Source organism: Melanotaenia boesemani, chromosome 18, assembly GCF_017639745.1.
Source record: "Melanotaenia boesemani isolate fMelBoe1 chromosome 18, fMelBoe1.pri, whole genome shotgun sequence".
Lineage (NCBI taxonomy): Eukaryota > Metazoa > Chordata > Actinopteri > Atheriniformes > Melanotaeniidae > Melanotaenia > Melanotaenia boesemani.
This window is the reverse complement of record NC_055699.1, coordinates 8,348,680-8,365,329: the sequence shown is the minus strand read 5'-3', so window position 1 is coordinate 8,365,329 and position 16,650 is coordinate 8,348,680.

Here is a 16,650-nt window from a genome sequence, read left to right as displayed (position 1 = left end):
AAAATATATATTTTTTAATACCAAAAACAGAACTTATAATTTTATGGGAATGGTCATGGAAATCTAAAGCCAAGTCCACACAGAGATAAGTTTAGGCATATTTGCTTACATTTTTTTATTGTTTGGATGTTTCATCCACATGAAACCAGCGTTTTGGAAGCACAAAAATGGTCATCTTAAAGCAGGTTTAAAAGTGATTTCAAAGTGATTCAAACACATGCACATCTTTCCTAAACTGAAGATGCCATAGCCCAAAACTCCCTTAAATTACATGCACAAATCCCACCAACAACTACAACAATGGCTGAATACAGTTTTCCGTTTATGCTGCATAAATAAAAGAGCTTGACATGGGTTTTACAGTAAAATCTTCTGGTAATCTACTTCGACTTTCAGCATCAAGTAGACACGGAGAGCAGCATATGCCACATGTTTTTATGTTTGGATGTTTGCTTACGTGGCATGACTTTATGAGCATGCTCCAAGTTTTATTCTGTGCTATTGGTGGGTTTTTGTGGAAGGTCACAGCATCACCTATAGCTCTGGCATATGAACTCCATCATTTTCAGTGGTTTCTGTTGCTTTTATGTAAAACATTTCCTAGGTTCTTTCCATTAGGTTCTTATACTAAACACTGAAAATCCACCAAAAAGCTTCTAAAAATGCACAGGACAAAAAGTCTGTGCAGCAGATCTACCCATTAATAGAAGAAGAAGTAAACTAGCGATTTAACCCCTGAAAACCACAGCTTCTAATTCTTCAGCTGTTACAAGAAAACAGGGAATCAATGAGATAGTTTGCTGTGAACTGCAGATGAACTTGCACTTGTTTATGGATTTTAATTAGGGCCAAATCGTCTCATGAATTTATGTAAACCTCTCATACAAAACTGCGCTCATCGCAGATGGAGCTGGGGGAATAGGGCCAGTGATGCTTGCTGTGGAAGAGGTCTGTGCTCTCCTGCCAAAACACTGCATGATGTAAAGTGCATTTCTGCATGGTTATCTCTGCACCCTCATATTTTAGTCCCTTTTCAGAGACACTGCAGCTTCCCACTGGATGCTGCCATGATTGACTCCATAAACTCATCTCCCATTCCCTTGCTTCACAGAGACACGTCTCCAGCAGAAGCTGACAAGCTGTAGACTCAAACTATGAGATGGAAATTTGCCAATTTAAATAATGTACACATAGGAGAACAGAGATTCTCCTCCAGACTCTTTGATGTGTTTGCTGTGAAAAGATGACTTCTGACTGTCAGATTAAACTCCAGACTCTCTGAAAGTAGCAAGAAATATTGGGAAGAAAAAAAAATAACTAACATTGCAAGAGTTGTAATCTCACCCAGCAAAGACCCAAACCACAACACTGGCAGCCAATGATGTATCAGTCACAGTGGGATGTTTAATTTGGCGCCCTTGGAGAAAATCACATGTCACTCTTTGGGATTGGGAATTAGTTTAGAGGGCTGTTTGTTGGCTTCTTTAGAGTCAATGTGTCGTGTTTCACAAACAAATATATGCATGGCTGTATCAGCAAATGTGAAAACAAAACTAAATCAATCCTAGCAGAGGCAGCACTGGAGTGGCAGCGTTGAAAGGGTCCATTGTGGGCTTCAGCTGACTTCATCCCTGGTTCATTCTGTTTTTAAATGGATTATACAAACTGCAATCTCCATTCTTGTACCTGTCACCTCTCATAAAAGTGTGCCCTTTTAAAATTCAGATTGTCCACTGGGATCTTGAAATTAGCATCTTGAAATATTCATGTGAAGTTTGAGAACCTGTACACCTGTGAGGGGTTGAACATGTTCTGTATTTGCACAGCCTGTGTTTGTTAACTTATCATTGGTACTTGGGAGCAGATCAGTAAAGCTTTGATATAGAAAATGTAAATTTTCTCTGTTCATTGCCCAAATGAGCATTTATCAAAGTACCATTGATTGTCCTGAAGATATTTTACAGACTATTTTAAAGGACAGTTACACTTTCTAAAGATTTTTGCTCTATTTCCATAGTTTTATCCATAACTGAATTAACAGCACCAACTAAAGCTGCAACACTGCAGGACTGATAGGCTTTATCAACACAGATGGTTTCCAAACAAGCCAAGAATTTAGCCTGATTATTCAAACTACTTTTCTTTTTTTTTTTCTTTTTTTTTTACGATTCATTTCATACTACAGAATTTGGTGGCATACTGCAGTTAAAGCAACACCCTTCCTCTCTGCTGTGCTTTAACGCTTCATTTCCTACAGCAGAAGTGCATTTTATATAATTAGCCCATCCACCCAACACTACTTAGTCCACATTCTGTTTAGTTTTCCTTCTGTCATTCTCTCTTTCATATCATTGAATACAATGGTTCATTACATTGTCCAAATGCAAATGGTACTGACATTTATTATTATTATTATTATTATTATTATTATAGAAGTAGCCAGACGAATCCAATGTATATTTTTTTTTACTGGTTGTGCCTATTACAGAATCATATGTCACCAAAGGTATTTCTAAACAAGTCATCAGATTCTGTTTTCTACTAAGGGGCCACTGTTGTAAAGCATTCAAACTTCCTCATGCCTATTGCAAAGTACCAACAGAGTTCAAGAAAATGAATAACAGACTGTGGCCAGTTGCAAGACAAAGAAATAAATAACATAAATGAAAAAAAAAATCTACATTTGCAGCCCAAAAAACAAACAAAGAAAAGTAAAAAGGAAACATGAAAATTAACGCATAAGAAGAGCTGCATGCTTTTAGTGGGTCTTTAAAGATGACAAGTATAAGTCAACAGGGTTCTATCTATAAATACATATTTCTATTTAAGTAAAATATTGCATAGTAAACGCTTTTACTGATACTGTTTTAAGTGTGTTATGCAGAAGAAAAAGGATGGCTGGGTGGAGGTTTGTTACACATTGGTTTCAAAGTACAAACACAAGAAATAGGAGATGATACACAAACTTTAGGCACAAGTAACATAACATATAGGCTTAAAAAGTACATCAACTTTTTTTTTTTTTTTTATAACCTAAATTCTCATTCAGAGCCAATTGTTTGCACCAGCAGCTGGTCTATATTAGCTCCTCTGTCAAATCAGGTCCTCCAAATAAAGTACTTGGTTTAAAGCTTGACCAGAAAATAAAAAGAAACTTTTCTATCACATTGTTTAAAGTCCAGGGCCACTCATTTTTGTCATACTATGTAACGTATTCTCGCCTCATCGAAGAAGACTGAACATTTGTTTAATCTTCTGACCAAATCAAACAAGGCCTGCACAGAGAGCAGAGAAGAAATGACACGCTGTCATGTGAATAAGATAAATATCAGACTGTTCTTTAATAAAAAGGAACACATATGTCCAACAACAACAGCATGGTAGATTTAGGTAAACATTTGTTTATCTGACACTAAAGTCTATGCATCCATGTTGAGAAAAGGGTCTGTGAGTAAATTACTAAGTTTCAATATATATTGTGAAATTCAACTTTATTTGCTATAGGAAGAGCAATGTTGTGATCAGAAAAAAACTAATTATTTGGTCGGTAACACAAAGAGAGCACATACAATGTTCTATAGTCTAAAGAATAGAGATTAAAATCTGTCAAATATCTGACAAAACAGGAAGCGGACAGCTTTTACCAACTTTTGATAACTTATTATAAGAAGGTTTGTGTTATATATTCAAGCATTAGTGATCCGTTATTAAAAACTGTTTCTGTAAAATGAAGCATAGGTAACATTAATGCTTTGATGTCTTACTAAAATGAAAAACAGAATAACTTTGAGCCAGATAAGATACCCTTATCACAAGACTTCCAGCTTATTCAACCACTTTCTCACACACTAAACCATATTTGAAGTTGTCAGTTTAGTTGTAGAGTCAAACAGCTTAAAACATTTGAGAACACAACTGACAACTGGAGAATGAAACTGGATAGTCGGCACATTTGGAAAAAAACTTTTATTAATATAAATAAAGCCTCAGACACCACCCACCAGGTATCGGTGGGACAAATGATATCTTTTATCAGTCTCAAGGCACTAATTTGTAGAGTTTTTGTTTGGATTGACCTTAATCATTACACAAGGAAAAATTACAGACTAGATAAATTAATATGAATATTTAAGTAGTCTACAAACTACATAATATAAAATATGAATTAAAAAGATAAGAAAAGGGGAAAGACAACATGAACAGAAATATGTGAATATGAAAATTCCTATGGTGAAGAAATGTAACATAGTAAACAAAATGAAGCATAAATGAATTAAAGTGTGGTGTAAATTAATTATTGTTGAAGAGAATGAAGAAAAGAATTTAGAATCACGTAGAGCAGAATTTGTTTAAGACGTAGGCCTGGTTTAATTCCAGAGAAAGAATATTAATTCTCTAACACCAATCTTTTTTGAAGTTCATCACTGGTGGGCCGATAGCTCGGGATCAGGTCTTTGGTTCCTCCTGTCTTTGTTTGGTCTCGTTAGAGACGCTGCTTAGGTCTGGTGGTGTTTCAGAGCAGTTGGAAGCAAAGAATATTTGCTGAATTAATCAACGTAAAAAAAAACAAACCCAAAACTCTTGTTAGTTTCATCTGGTTACCAAAAAAAGTTCATTCTTAATAAACTTGTGCCGCTATTAATGTGGAGCGCAGACATACAACTTAACTTACTGCAAAAAAAATCAATAAACATGAAAGGATGGAGGTTACATTTAATTACAAAAACATAATGAAAAGACAAAGACAAAACACGTAAAAAGTGACATCTTCAGTCCATCTTATCTCGACTGATAATTCCTTGATCTCTCCTCCACTCATTCGTTTCCCTCCTCCTTTTAAGTAACTCTCTTGTTCTCTCTAGCTCATTGCTTATTCCTCTGTTCATGGTTTCTCAACATCTTCTCTGAACTTCTGAGTTCTTTGAGTTTGGAAGTTGTGGGGCCGTACCCACAGGGAAGCATTCCTTACTCTTTTTAACCAATCCAAAACAGGCTCCATCCTAGAGCAGCAAAAGCTCAGATTTCTAATTAGCACATCAGAGGTCTGTTCAATGTTACTAATGGTCCTGATTTCTTCATGCGTTATTGCTGCGTCTGAAATCAATGATCATGTCTTTAGTTTGAGGACAGTGTCATCAGAAAACTTCACAATATACCTGCCCTCTGAAGAAGCGCTACAGCTGTCAGGGTACACGATGAACAGAAGTGGAGACAATACACAACCCTGAGGTGAGCCCGTGTTTGATAATGTCCTCCTGGACATTTGTCCTTTCACAAAAACCTGCTGGACCCTTACTGTTAGGAAATTTAACAACATGAGCAGACAAAAATAAGAGGTCAGCCTTTCCATTAACATGCGGGGCTGCATTTTGTAAAAAGCGGAGGAAAAATCTCGCGTCTGTGAAGTCCTGCGTAGGATCCTGGTTTCTCAAGTTGTCCAGTATGTACAATTTTGCATGCTCCACTCCTGTATGTGGCAAATCAAGTTTCCCATTCATCAAAGATACAATGATGTCATTCAGAATCTTTTCAAAGTTTTATATTACAAGAAACATCAGTGCCACCGATCTAAAATCATTTAACTCTTTGGAGTTTTTTTTTTTTTGGGGGGGGGGGACGACGACAGTATAATTAACCAGATGGTGGGAATCTGTCCAAGGTCTGCACATATCCGGAACAGTCTGGTAAAAACCCAGCTGAGCTGATTGGCACAATAATGAAATGTACGCCCACAAATGGCATCAGGACCGGGAGCTCTTCCTAATTTGACCCTTCTAAAGGCTGTGACTCATTCCTGTGATATCACAGTTTTGTTTAAAGCTGTACTGGGCTTTAGTTTTATCACGGTGCCTTAGTTTGGCACCGTGATAAAACCTCCTTTTTCTTGAGGAGATTACCAGTGTAGTACATTTGTTTATTTTTGTTTAGAACTGATTTAAACTTCTTTGTTATCCAACGTTTATTGTTCCGAAAATGAACGTTTTATGTTGGTATGATGGAGTCCACACAAAACGTGATGAAGAAACTGTGTCACAAAGATCACTGACATTATTTCCACATGCATCATAGACACACTGACAATCTTCACTATCAAAACACCTCCTCACAAATTTCTCCACACAGAGGAGTTTCCTGGATGAGGGGATGTACAGGTGCATGAGTTACTGTATGATATGATGCTCCAAAGGAAGGCAGTGACAGTGTAAGTTCTGTTCACTGTGGTGGCACAGGTTGCACACTGCTCGTATGTCCGCAGAGTCACATTTAGATGGCAGTGATTGTGCCATTGCAAGCCGTGGCAACGACCGAAGTACCATGGCATGTTGCCACTGCCACGAATTGAGCTTGGCCCTACAGAATTTTTGAGCATTTGGGCAGAGAGCATCCAGTCTTTGTGCTACATCACCAATCAGCTGTTGGCGCGTGGAGGACCGGTTGAGCTCAGGGTGGGCTGCTGAGAGGTTGGTAGCAATGCAGATACACTTTGGGCTATCAATGCGCTGTTTCTTCCTTCCTTCCCTGATTGGCACATCTGGATGTGGCCGTTGTACAGTGAGCCTTTTTAATGCATCATGCAAGTCGAATGAGCCTCCACCCCAGGGATTAAAAAAAAAAAAAAAAAGGATTAGGGTGAGTATGGTATGGGTGACACTATGGGGTTAGGTGTAATTGGGAGAGCAGATATCTGAGCAGCAGTTCTGTTTTGGTGTTTTATTGTGACCTTCTTGTCTTGTCTACACTGTTGCCTTAAATATATATATATATATATATATATATTATTTAATAATAATAATAAAAACAGTATTAAAATTAAATTTAAAACTCCAGCTTAAAAGAAACATACAGAAAAGGAAGATGGCTTTTTGGTGGTTCAAATATGGTTTGTCAGTGGTGGTCCACACATGGGCCGACATGAGACAGTTGCAGACATGCTGGTAGCCCTACATTCCCAGAAAATAAAGTACCTAATTGAACCTTTATGGGTACAGAGGATTGTCACTTTGAGGGTGGTACCTCAAAAGTACTCTGGTTATACCTTTAATAGTGAGGATTGTACCTTATAAAAAACAGACAGCCCCCAGACGAACCCAGCATCTGCTTAGTGGGCTTGGTCCAGTCGTATCAGGCAATGTGCAATCAACAATAACATCTACCACTTCTCTTTTATTTTATTTTACAAAATGGTAATCAACATTTTTTTAAATTCTTAAAAAAAAAAAAAAAAAAACTTGACACTTCTACAGCATGCAGCATGAAATTTCAATTATTTTCATATAAAACTCCTGATATTTTCTAAAATAATAAACAGGACATAAAAAAAAAACACATAAGATACAGTGAAAAAAATGTAATGCCAAATGGTGACTGAGTTGTAACGACTCTTAACACAACATTTGGTACCCTGATGATGAAAGCAGCATGTCTGGGCCACTGTTACCTGCCACCACTCTGCCGTTACCCCTCACAGGATCATTTCCCACTGCTTTAGATATTAGTGTGTTGCATCTGTTTTATTCACACAATGAACATGCTGTTCATAAATTATTCATAAAACTTTGAGGAATAGCTTGGATGATGTATGTGCTGATATGGTAATTAGCCATGAGCTTAGCTACATTGAGCAGCTGTTTAAATGATATACAATGACAGAGGTTGATGTATACGCATCAATCAAAAATGTCTCAGAACCCCAGTCTAATACTTAAAATCCCCATGCTTTTATTTTTCTCTGCTGGATGGTTGTCTCTAAAGTACCATTTTATTTTCTGAATTGAGTTTAATAAAGTTTTTATTTGATCTGATTTGAGAGAGCTCAGATTGAGCTGATGATTTTTGTTTTATCCAGTGTTGTGATATGTACCTGCTCTGATTTGACAGCATTGGTTGCCAATGGTAACCTCTGTTTTACTTTGAGAGCAGTTAGCTTTGCTCAGTTTGCTGCAGAGTATGTATGAAATAGCTGTTGATGTTACCATGGAATAAAAAGGGAAAAACTAAAGATGCATAATCAGTGTTTTACACAATAGCCTCTATCATATAAACCATGATGTCTTAGTGAATTCAACTAAAATCTTATTTTGGCCTCTCATACTTAGTTGTTTTCAACTATGTATGAGCCTCCCGGACACTTTGAAGCCTGAACAGTTGGAATTTCCTTCTGCATCTACACAGTAGTCCCAGCGCAGGACACGGACATGCTGAGCAACCTGAGACTCTCTGGGGGAAATTGAAATTCTCTGCAGGGTGAAAAAGAGGGGAGTCTTTCAAGGACTTAGTTCACACCTTCCTTTACTCCCAGCATGCCATATTTTTAATAAGGGCACAGCCTGTCAGCAGCAACCGCTCCTTTCAACATGTGCAGCTGGAGGTTTGTAAAATTTAACAAGCAAAGCCAACATTTGCAAAGCTTCAAACTGCCAACATAAACAGCAGGAGAGGTTCAGGCTGCAGTAGGACACCAGTTGCCACCTGTCAATCAACAGTATGCTCAAGATCCATGTCTGACACGTTCTTGGCCATCTTCTTCTCTGATCAGATGTGCTTGACTCGTCGCTAGGCAACTAGTGCTGAGCAACAACTTGAGGACATCCTTCAGCCTCAGTCCTGAACAGCTGTGGATGAGAGTTATCGGACTATTTGGTATATTGCTGTTGACATCTTTTAATCATTTCTGCTCCCTGAAGTTTTTCTTAATCAAGCTTAGCTGATTCATTCAAACTTCAGTCTAGCATGGAGATTTGTCAGTCGCACTGTGTTTATTAGAAGTTTTATGGTAGTTTGGAAGGAAAACACTAAAAAAATGCTTGTGTTGTTCAGCAGACTAGCATAGCTCTCACTCAGAGTCCATTTGGAGGAGTGATTTTCTGGTGAGGACAGGGTATAATGAAAGTGGAGGCGACTAAATGAACATCAAATTACTCAAAAGTGCTCTCCAGTGACACAAAGAGGTTTAGCAGATGGATAATTAAAATTCTGGGTACTGTGCAAAGAATCACTCCAATTCAGATATAAAAATAAGAATAAGCCCATCATGAAACTCCACTGTAAAATGCTGAAATATGCTAATCTAGCTTTATTATTTTTTTAATATTGCTAATATAGCCTATTATATTATTAATACTATTTATACTATTAAAAAAAACAAACAAAAAAAGAACAAACATTGTAGATAAAAGTTCTGTCATTTGTAAGACTGTCATTGAAAAGAGCTTTTCTGGTTGTTTTTTTTTTCCCCAGATGTCCAGATACAACATCCTTTCTTGTTGGGCTGATGTTGCTTCTTCTTAAATGAGATCACAAAGGAAAACTGAAAAGAGAAACAGCAGCCTTGACATCAGCGAGGCACACTCCAGCCAGTGGTCGCAACTTGTAGCCCATAGAAATGGAAAAATGCTTTCTATTTCAGAGATGGGGATGAAGTAGTGTTAGTTTTGAGGATGTGCACAAACAAAAACATCAAACAAATGGTAAATGTGCAAGGCAGCCATGATAAACATGCCCATGTATAATCAAAAGCAAATATTCTCTGTCATATATACATTATATTTTTAGGATGGTTGCTGACAGTTAAAAGAATCAAAACAACAATACACATTTTAAAAAAATTCACCCGAATCACATGTGTGTTATAATTCACATCTTCTGAGTACACCCGCAAAAATTTACAAAAAATTCTGGCAATAATTATTAATTACTGCAATATTGTGTATTTTTTGTACTGCTTCAGGTTACAGCCATGACTTTAACACTAGAAGTCCCAGAGAGGGGTCAATGGACCTTTCTACCTTTACAACCCAGAGATGGGTCGATTGACCAGTAGGATTTTAGCTAAAATCCTGTCTTAAGCTGCGAACAGCTTCTTTTGTTTGTAGACGAGTCAATTACTGGCACACCCCAGGAGGGCGCATACTTAGGGGAGACACTGTAGACTCTTGAAACCGGACTGTCAACTTTTGCCCAAAGCTTGGCTTGAGACACTGCTTGGTCCCCTGAGTATGAGATTGGAGTAGACCTCAAACAGATTCAGAAAGGTTTTCCTGCATTCTAGTATATTTCAAATAATTAAAAATATATTTGATATGATATATGATATATACCTCCTCGACACATTTGTGTGCTTTTAGAAGAAAAAAAAAAGATAATCATTGTGGGCCTTCAATAAAAAAGCAAACAATTTAGAATGATATGACAAAATGATGAATTCATATTTTTTTTAAAAATCACTTTAAAAGGTCCAGCTCTCCTCTTTTCATACAAATGAAAAAATACAAATTTTTCAGAATTTTTGACCAATTTTTCAAACTTTCTAACCCAATGTTCATGTACCTTATGTCCAAAAAGCCCAAGCAATGAACAATTTTGAATATTTAAAATGAACATTTTTTGATTGTGGTGGTACAGGCAGGGTCTGTGAGTAAAATGTCCAGAAGCATTAGTGTCTAAGTCAAGAGGGCATAAATGTCAACATGACAAAGATATAAAAGAACAACTGTGAATTTTTTCCAATGCTTTTTATTTTTGTCATTTTTTCTGCTTTTCTGCTCTTTCAGCAGTCCGTCTGTGCTAAGTCCAAACATGCTTGGCACTTCCATGGTATCTCCATCCTGCATTTGCCACATGTGTATTTGTAGCAGTCAACACATCTTACAGTTGCGCAATTGTTCTTGCATCGATGGTTGACCTGACATTTTGCCCTTTTCCCAGGGCTAGGTGTGGGAGGTTGCTGCTGAAGCAGTTGCTCCTTATGTGCCTTCTTCTGACTCACATGAGAGTTGGCCAACTCTTTCGCGAGCTCAACCAGGAAGTCCACTCTTCTCTCCTGCACTCCGGTGCATTCCTTATGAAGAACATGAGCGTTCAGTGCCGCCATGTCGATCATGTTGTAGAACACGGCGACTGGCCATCTCCGTGTTCCTGCACGCACGCTGTACTCCCGCACCATCTGGTCCATCACATCCACACCACACTTTGTGGTGTTGTATTGTGTGACAGTGTTTGGCTTCCTTTTGGTGGTATTCTCAGTCTCAACCACATTGTGCATGCTGCTGAGAAGATAGACAGTCTTTTTCCGTTTCGGCGCATATACTGTGAGTGTTGCACCAGTGGTGGAAAACACTCGAGTGGTGAATTTAGTGTGGTCCTTCTGTCTAGTTGACTGAGGAATTTCCCGGCGAATCTTGTTGACTGTGCCAAGGATGGTGGTTTTCCGGCTAAGCAGTCGTTGCGCAAGGGACAGCGATGTAAAAAAATTGTCTGTTGTTACAGTTCTGCCCTTATCCATGAACGGCTCCATCAGCCTCATCACTACACTCTCAGAGAGTCTCTCTCCACTGGGACGACTGGGGTCCTTGCCAAGATATGGCAGGATATTGCAAATGTACTTTGATTTCAAGTCACAAGCCAGCCAAAACTTAATGCCAAATTTGTCCGGTTTTATGCCAAATTTGTCCGGTTTTGTTGCAATGTACTGCAGAAAACTGCAGCGAGTCTTTGTCGGGAAAAGCTGTTCATCAATAGTGATGTGTCGACCAGGGTTATAAGATCTGATGCAGTTATTGACAAAAGATTCCCACAGATTAGAAATTGCAGCAAACTTATTTGTCTCCACTCGCTCACTGCGTGTGAACATGTTATCAAAGCGTAGGTGTTGCATGATGTTTTGGAAGCGCTTTCGGGCCATAGTAGCAATGATTTGTGGGTTTCCCAGCTCTGCTGACCAATTGTCACGTAGTGATGGAACTTTCTTCACCCCCCGCAAGATAATAATTGCAATAAATGCCATTAGTTCTGGGAGGTTCATGAACCATTCTGCCTGCTCCTTTTGCCGTGCATGCTGAATGGTCCATTCTTGAATGCTACGAAGCATTTCAAGTGTTATAAAACAGAAGAAGCTTTGAAGACGAGTCCGGATACTTCTTCTGGCCTTAGCAGTTGGCTCTCCATCTGTGCCGTATGGTTCTATTGGGGTGAAATTGAGACATGTCCCCAGCTGTTCTTCATGCCACACTGTGCCATCTTTAGCCATCTCTGTCCTCTCACTTCCCAACCGAGCCCTCTTTTCTGGCAGTGGAGCAGTCTCATCATCTGCAAGGTAAACAATTTCACAATTTCAGAGGACGAAAATAGGATGTTTTGGAAATAAGATTAAAAAAATCCTTTATTTGTACAAAAATGGAGAAATTCCAGTGTTGCAACTCACAGTACAGGACAAAGCAGAAAGAAAGAAATTTGTCATACCAAAAAGTTCAATAATAGTTTCAAATCTTACCTGAAGACTGCTCAGAGTCAGAGTCCGAATCCAGCTGAATTTGTATCTCTTCTCCATCTGAGTCACAAGGGTTTGTATCGTTGAGGATCAGGTCCAATGCCTGCTGAGTTGTAAGCCGCCTCTGCATTTTGCTTCCTTCTATTTGTTGGAGGTGAAGCTAGCTACTATTTATCCCCCTCAGCCCACCATCCCCCACTGCCACAGAATTTACCAGACGTTTCAAGGTAACAAGGAGGGGCTGGATGCAATGGGTGCATTCCTCAGGTAATGGCTGCATTTACAAATGAAGAGATGCTAATTTTTGCCAGCAGAGTCGTCAGTTTGGACTAAAGGTCTTTCGACCCTTCTCTGGGACTTTAGGGAGATATCAAAATTCCTGGGACTTCTAGTGTTAAATAGACTAACAGTCAGACGTTTGGACACACTTTACCATTGAATCCAATAGGTTAGTGTGTTCAGATGTTTGCCTGGTAGTGTATATGATGTAACTGTTTTTTTTTTTAGGAGAATTTACAACTCTGCATGTAAAATGTATATAAAATCAAATACAGCGATGAAAATGACCTAAACTCAGTACAAATGATTAAAAAGGGGAAGACAAAAAAAGTCAAATGTTTATGTTTTTTTATTCTTATCTTCGTTTAATATTGGCATCAAAAGACCTGAAAAGCTGCGCAAAGTTAAATAAAAAGTATAACTGATGTGACATCTGACAAATAATTAGATCAGCCATCAACATATAAGTGAAAAACAGCATCTCAGGGAAGCAGCACTCTGACAATTCCCATTTCTAAAATAAAACTACCACATTTTTGGGTGACAGCTCAATGCTTCCGTATTAAACTGCCATAAACAGGAAAACAAAAAGAAGAAAAAATGTGGAACAATTCCTGAACAACTAAATTAGCTTAGCTTTGAAAGAATATCCTGGATTTGGGTGTAATATAATTTTTCATTTGATCTTATTCCTAAACAGGAAATCTGCTGAAGGAGATGAAGAAGGCTGAGACAACACTGATGCACACATACCCTCACACACAAGTTATGTCCGTAAGAATGGGATTAGGCTTTTCATTTTAAGAATAACTTTTCTTCCCCTTATCTTTGCTTTTGCCCAATTCTTTTGTACGTTTGTGTGATATTATTTGTGTAATGTGGGTAATATGTATAGTATGTTATATGTATAACATATGAACTTTATATGTTCTTCACATGTGGATTATATAAAAATGTTCCAAAACCACGTAATTGCACATGTGGCCCACATGTGCTTCATATATTCTTCACATGTGTATTGCATGACAATGTTCACAAACCACTTGTTTGCACACATGGACCCAATGTCGTTCACATGTACATGGACATGTGGAGTGGATAATATTTGTCATACAGTCAGAGGATCTAGATAAATATGTACACAAAGTACAAGGACGGTCACTGTATCCTTCAAGGCATCACAGTATTCAAAGATATAATTATACTGAGGAAACCTCTATAGACTGAAAAACCATGTCAGCGAATACACTTTGTCCTTGTACACACTGTACACATAACAGTTAAACTCTAAAAAAATAACATAAATATGTTTCAGAAACTGTTATCTTCTGTTTGGACCTGAGTTCATAGGGGTGCTCTTTCTTCTGGGCTAAAAGAGGAGAGGAAATATCCAGCTCATTACCATACAATTCAAAGCCAGCATCTCTGGTATATGAGCGCATAATTATATGCAGTATAAATAATGTGCACATTTGCAAAACTACACTCATCAGCCACTTTATTAGGCAAGCATTGTTTCTACCGGGTTGATCCCCTTTCGCCTTTAGAACTGTCTCAGCTTTTCATGGCATAGATCCAACAAGGTGTTGGAGATACTCTTCAGATTTTGGTCCATATTGACATGATAGCATCATGCAGTCTCTGCAGATTTGCTGGCTGCACATCCATGATGACAGTCTCCCATTCCATCACATCCAAAACCAGTTGGATTGATGAAAAATTAGTACAGTGAACTAATTGTCATGTTCAAGAAACTAGCTAAAAATTATTTGAGCTTTGTGACATGGAGCAATATCCTGCTGGAAGCAGCCATCAGAAGATGAGTACAGTGGTCATAAAGTGGTCCAACTGGGATCTTAAATTGTTGTGAAGACAGATGAGTTATTCAGAGAACAGAGGTGTATTAATATATTTTCTAATAGATCCTTTTTTTCGGTGAAGTTAACTCTCTTGTAACATTAACATATGCATGGAGCATTTTCTGTGACACTATTGGGCCGAGGGCCTGGTAGTTTGTTGCACTGGCAAAGATCACAGACATTTGTGTCAGTTTCTTAGTTTTAGGTGGGTGGCTTATCACTCTGATATTAACATTAATGTCCCCTCCAGTGCAGTCTTGATATTCAGCAAAGATGTTTTTTGCTGTTTTCACTCACAGCAAGTTGAAAACAGACATGACCTGCCTGGAGAGCAGATGGTCAAAGTTACTGTGGTCACTTTTCAAAAAATGAGAAAAAAAATAATTATCATACATCATTATATAACACTATAAAAAGCCAAGATGTGGAGAAAACAACAAGAAAACAGCATATGAAGCTATATTTTGTCTTAGTTTGTTTTCATGGGCTAATGTGACTGTTTAGAGCAGGAGTCTTCAACGGGGGACCTACACCCAAGGCGGTCCACAGATGTACTGCAAGGGTGTCTTGAAATTTTCCAGTAAATCAATGAATTAAAGTTTATTTCTATAGCACCTTCCAGCAATGCTCAAGTTGATCAAAGCTTTATATCATAAAAACAAATAAATTTTTGATTGATTGGGCTCTGTTTACTCTGGTTTACTCAACCTAGACCTGTCCATTAAAGTCTCCTGCACACAAAGAGGAGGACCCAGTTGTCGCTCTTGCTTCTGTGCACAAGGCTGCATATTACATGCTGGCTCTGCAAGGTCCCCTATTATTGGCCAACTGTTGTCAATTATATGCACACTGTTATGAGCAAAAAATGATCATTTTGTAACTCCATTAAAAAAGGTAGGATATCCTCTACCTCAGAGACCATAGGGGAACATACAAGTGGTGAGAGGGCATCTGCTGCTGATGTAGCAGGATAAGTTGTAAGAGTAAGCACAAAAAAGGGAAGATCTGAAAATATACAGATAACTGTCTGAAGTTTGGATTTACCATGTTTTACTGATATTTCCTCTGAGCTAAACAAACTAAATAGTCATATGCAAGCATGCAATACACATGTCAATCAGCTGTATGATGGTCCCTGCTCCATCTCTGCATCTGTTTGGGGATCCTTGGCCTGAAAAATGTTGAAGACCCACGGTTTAGAACAGGGGTCAGTATTCAGATTAATGCAGCTCCTTTCCATATCGACGGTTCTTTCCTAACAGAAACAATGTGTTTGCTGCTGCAAAGCCAACCACTTTCAAACCATGAGAACAATAAATAAATAAATAAAAAAAAAATGTTTTCTGCTGCGTCAGGAAATACGTCATGTAATAAAGATAAAAAAGATATGATGAGATATTTGGGTAAAAAAAAAAACTGTTGATTTTAAAGTAAAATATCTGAATTTCTTCAGTAATGCATCAAACTAAATGCTAGCTAGATGCTAGCTATACCAGCACCTTAATTTCTATGCTAAGCAGTGTTGCCAGCTTAGCACATTTGTTGTCACATTTAGTTATCCTTCCTACCTCCTCAGCGCAGTTCTTCAAAGAAGAGACAAGTTACTAATCCAGTTAGTTTAAAAAGAAATAGGGTGGGTGGATGGCCAAGTATTATTTTCAGTGATCATTTTATTGTTTCAATTGTTTTTTTTTTCTTCAAAACAATTGATGCTACGTTTGATTTTTATGAAAAGTCCTTTATAAAAGTTGGATATTGGACAAGATCCAATACATTGAAATGTAATTTTATCAAGATTTTAGCAGAGTGAAGCAGTGCTTCCCATGCTTTCCAATGGTCCATGGCTGAGCACTTCAGCTTAAGGGTGCTTTTCACACACAATTTTTGACTGTTTTTTACTCTGACAACAGAAACAGATGTGGATAAGAGCACTTTTTGGGAGATTTGGCTACATCCTAATACAGAGTATAGAGAGCTGAGGGGAAAACAGACATAAAGTTCTGAAACTGAGCACAATGCCTATGTGACACAACACTATCAGTATTCTCATTAGCATCATTTTTACAGCAGGATTTAGTTGTATTAGATACATTTAACAATGCTGATGGTATCACTTGCCAATAACTGTGAATTTGTGTTATACAAAAATACCAGAGATGGGATGAATTTTATTAATGAATTCAGGGAGAAACTTTTCAAGGATTTATAGCAGCTTTTGTAGAAGTGAGATTAAATGGTGCTGTCGCA